Below are 5,000 nucleotides of genomic sequence, written 5' to 3' on the forward strand. Positions count from 1 at the left end.
TCCAGAGGGAGAATCATGTGAGACGGACTTCACATGTTGAGGAGGAGTACCTCACAAACAACAACTCCACGAAGCTCGATGGACTGAGCAAGCGGCGAGGAGTCGTCGCATGATCTCGCTTGAGAGAATGCATTGGTGGATGCATTGCGAGATCAAGTGGGGGAGCGACCCAAAGCAACTCAAATGGAGGCACACTTGGAGTCGATATGGAGATCGGACTCAAGGGAGGGCTGACCCGTGGAATGGTGGGCGTGAGGGCCACCATCGACTCAATGCAGAAACGAGGAGCGGAGCAACTTGGGTGTAACTTGGCGAAGTACCCAAGCCGCATGAAGGGAGCCAGCATAGAAGTTGGAACATGGAGCAGAGGCACAGCGCTTTCCCTAGACAGAGGTCAAGGACATGAACTCTTGCAGAGGCAGGAGTAGAATCATGCTGTTCCCTGGGTCCTTCATTCTGACAGAGCGGACTCATCTTGCATGGTGCCAAAGACGAAGGGAGCTTCGGGGCACATGCACCTTATCTCGGAGGAGCATTCGATGGAGGAACTAAGGCGACTCAATTTGCGGAGGCGAAGTTGGGTACAGAAGGCCTTAGCACGGGGCAAGAGGACGCAGAGGTGGGTACTCTTGAAGAATATGCCACAGTGTTGCCATTCGAGTTGCTATGAAGGAAGCAGTGTGCAGCGGAGATTGTGCTGGTAGGGGCAGAGGCCCAGGATCCAGGCAATGGTGCACAAATTACAGCGAAGTCGGTGGACTTCGGGAGCTACTAGGCGACGGACTGTCCTAGAGCGGTGCTTCATCTAGGTGTGACCCAAGAGTGGGTGGATGAAGGTCGATTGCCAAAGGAGCGAACAAAATCGAAGGTGGAGGAGACCCTGCGATGTATTGGCAGAGGCCACACATGGAGGGTTCACAATTCGAGTTTATTCCACAAGGATCAGAATGCAATGGAGATGTCACCAGGAGGCGACATGGTGCAGCGGATCGTGGTGGAACAGTTCGTGGCAATGCGACACACACGACATAGTCCCGTGAGGGATGAGATCATATGGAGGTATGATCGGGAGCTACTGGGAGCTCCGCTTTGGTGAACAACACGACGGCAAGAAGGGCTATGGATTCAAGGAGTGAAGGCCATGGTACCGCAGAGGCGGGTCTTCCGGGCATGCACCGAATTTTGCATCGGATGAAAACCTTGGTCATCAGCATATGGGGGCTGGGTTCCACCAAGGGAAAAGTTCGAATGCAAGTACCAGTGAGTCCCATGAGAGGGACTTGATCATGCAGAGGTATGATCGAAGCAGCTGGAGAGTTGGACTGCTCCAGAGCTCATATTCGCTTAAGGGAGCCCGACAAGTCAGAGGACAAGGTCGAGTAAGCGAACGTTGCTACCAAGGAAGCTAAGGAGAACAGAATCGGTGCAAACCCGACAATGTGATGGCAGAGGCCATGCATGGGAGTTGCAGTCTGTCTTTCCATCGACCAAACAGACTGCTTGGAGAACACAGAGGTGTTGAAGCAGGAGGTCGAAAGGGGCGAGGAAGCGACGATGAGTCCAGAGGGACTTAGCTACCCAAAATCAAGCATCAGTTAGAATGGAGGTGGACTTAGAGGAGTGCCACAGAGACATCTCTACTGATTGTGAAGGAAAGGGATACAGAGGCGAGGCGACGGATAGTAGGGCCATGGGCATGGCAGCGCCATGGTACCGCAGAGGCGGGACTTCCGTGCAAGTCATTGATCCCTTGCTCTCACGGAGGGAGAGCGCTTGGTCGTGAAAGGGGCCGAGGAGGTGGAGCATGCAGAGGCAATCTCCAAGTACCGAGACAAGGCTGAAGGGCAGAGGCCAAGAAACTTCGTAAGACCGGTGTCAACAAGTTTCTCATCAAGATAGCCGTAAGTGAAGGACTTCGGGTCATGCAAGAGTGCACGACCAAGGAACGAAGCAGGCAGTACGTGGTGCTGTACCTTTGCTACTCAGTGGAGTAGGCGGCAGGGTTGATGGAGAAGACGGTACAATCCCAGAGGCGACCTCATCTATCAGAGAATTACTCCAAGTTGGGGTGAAAACTTCCTGCATTCCAGAAGTTCAATGGCATTGAGAAGGTGAATCACAGTAGCTAACTCAACGCAAGGAGTGCAAACACTTCAAGTGCTTCAGAAGTGTGAGCAAAGAGCAGGCGAAGGCCAGTAACCAGCTTGATGCATGAAGTACAACCTCGAGGAGGCGGGCGAAGTCAAGTAACCTTTGCCTTCTCAACTCTTAAGAGAATGGGCGAAACCGAGTACCCCAGTTCTCTTATCTATCCAGCAGAGGAGCTCTGCACAAGTTCAAAGACCCTTCGAAGATAATGGAAGACAATAGTTGTCAAAATCCTCACCAACGGTGATCAGTGCTACTGAGAGTAGATTGTCCGCTTCATTTCCCAACGAAATGCCAATCGGAAGCGGAAGTGATGCGAACCTACTTGGATGTGACAACTAACTGAAAGAAGAGTCAATGAGCAGATTTTGTGGAGGAAGGACCCAAAACTTCAGAAGTTTGCGAGGCGATGCTCGTTAAAGCTCCAACAAGCATCCACCCAGTTCAAGCAGCATGTGGAAATTTTGAGAAACTGGCGCAGTAAGAATGGTCTTTTCCTTCATTTGGTGGATCCGCAAGAATCGACAAGGATCAACACAACTCAGCCAACCCCACACCAGAGTCAGAGTCATTGGCGAGTTGAAGCAGCATGGCGGATCAAAGGTTCGACTACTCAGAAACAGCAGCGGAGAGCAGCTGGGAGCCAGGAGGCGCATTGCAGCTGGAGCGGAAGATTGAAGACTCAACAAAGGCGAAGAGTTGCAGTGTTCACAAAGGCTTCGACGAGGACGTCGAAGGGATAAGTGGGGGAGAATGTAACGGACAAACTTCTAAACAAGATGTTGGATGTAATGCTTATGTCTGTCCGTTGTCTTTTGGCATGTTCATGCCTTGTATAGAATGTAAAGGGGCGGCCGAAGGCTTAATAGTCCCATTTTAGTTGGGTTGGTGGCCTCTTTAGGCTTGTAAATAAAGGTTGTGTCATGTGGACACGTTCGAGAGCTTTTCGGTCTGTAATGGACCATTTTACCCTTTGTTGTGCAACTATTCAGAGCTTGTAAAGTCTGTTTGTAATTTGCATTGTCTATGAAGTGTTTTTCGGACATGTTTGCTTGTGGATCCCGATTGAGGCGTTCTCTTTAACCCGTTCTCTCTTTTGTTGGTCCTAAGGGACAATGGGAGGCTTCGGGGAGGCTGACCTTTGCGGACGGACGCGCGAGGGTGCCGCACGCCTTAGGCAAAACCAGCTAAGGTCGTGACAGCTCGCCGCTCGCTCGCGCAGCCAAAAATGGCCAGTTTTGGCCCGTTTTGGCCAGTTTTTGGCCTGTTTTTGCGTTGCGCGGTGACCATCTTGAGCGGAGCAAAATGTCAGCCATCTCAGCACCCTGGAACCCCCCGGGTGGCACAGGGCTGGATGGGGCTTTCGTATAGCAGGGACGGTGATGCCTCTCGCTTCGCTCGCTGTCCGCCGCTCGCTGCTCGCTCGCGCAGCCAAAAATGGCCAGTTTTGGCCCGTTTTTGGGCCGTTTTGGCCTGTTTTTGGGCTGTTCATGCGTCGCGCGGTGACCGTCGTGAGCGGAGCAAAATGTCAGCCATCTCAGCACCCTGGAACCCCCCGGGTGGCACAGGGCTGGATGGGGCTTTCGTATAGCAGGGACGGTGCTGCCTCTCGCTTCGCTCGCTGTCCGCCGCTCGCCGCTCGCTCGCGCAGCCAAAAATGGCCAGTTTTGTCCCGTTTTTGGGCCGTTTTGGCCTGTTTTTGGGCTGTTCTTGCGTCGCGCGGTGACCGTCGTGAGCGGAGCAAAATGTCAGCCATCTCAGCACCCTGGAACCCCCCGGGTGGCACAGGGCTGGATGGGGCTTTCGTATAGCAGGGACGGTGCTGCCTCTCGCTTCGCTCGCTGTCCGCCGCTCGCCGCTCGCTCGCGCAGCCAAAAATGGCCAGTTTTGGCCCGTTTTTGGGCCGTTTTGGCCAGTTTTTGGCCTGTTCTTGCGTCGCGCGGTGACCGTCGTGAGCGGAGCAAAATGTCAGCCATCTCAGCACCCTGGAACCCCCCGGGTGGCACAGGGCTGGATGGGGCTTTCGTATAGCAGGGACGGTGCTGCCTCTCGCTTCGCTCGCTGTTCGCCGCTCGCCGCTCGCTCGCGCAGCCAAAAATGGCCAGTTTTGGCCCGTTTTGGCCAGTTTTTGGCCTGTTTTTGCGTTGCGCGGTGACCATCTTGAGCGGAGCAAAATGTCAGCCATCTCAGCACCCTGGAACCCCCCGGGTGGCACAGGGCTGGATGGGGCTTTCGTATAGCAGGGACGGTGATGCCTCTCGCTTCGCTCGCTGTCCGCCGCTCGCTGCTCGCTCGCGCAGCCAAAAATGGCCAGTTTTGGCCCGTTTTTGGGCCGTTTTGGCCTGTTTTTGGGCTGTTCTTGCGTCGCGCGGTGACCGTCGTGAGCGGAGCAAAATGTCAGCCATCTCAGCACCCTGGAACCCCCCGGGTGGCACAGGGCTGGATGGGGCTTTCGTATAGCAGGGACGGTGCTGCCTCTCGCTTAGCTCGCTGTCCGCCGCTCGCCGCTCGCTCGCGCAGCCAAAAATGGCCAGTTTTGTCCCGTTTTTGGGCCGTTTTGGCCTGTTTTTGGGCTGTTCTTGCGTCGCGCGGTGACCGTCGTGAGCGGAGCAAAATGTCAGCCATCTCAGCACCCTGGAACCCCCCGGGTGGCACAGGGCTGGATGGGGCTTTCGTATAGCAGGGATGGTGCTGCCTCTCGCTTCGCTCGTTGTCCGCCGCTCGCCGCTCGCTCGCGCAGCCAAAAATGGCCAGTTTTGGCCCGTTTTTGGGCCGTTTTGGCCAGTTTTTGGCCTGTTCTTGCGTCGCGCGGTGACCGTCGTGAGCGGAGCAAAATGTCAGCCATCTCAGCA

Source organism: Musa acuminata, unplaced genomic scaffold (genome assembly GCF_036884655.1).
Source record: "Musa acuminata AAA Group cultivar baxijiao unplaced genomic scaffold, Cavendish_Baxijiao_AAA HiC_scaffold_1126, whole genome shotgun sequence".
Classification (NCBI taxonomy): domain Eukaryota; kingdom Viridiplantae; phylum Streptophyta; class Magnoliopsida; order Zingiberales; family Musaceae; genus Musa; species Musa acuminata.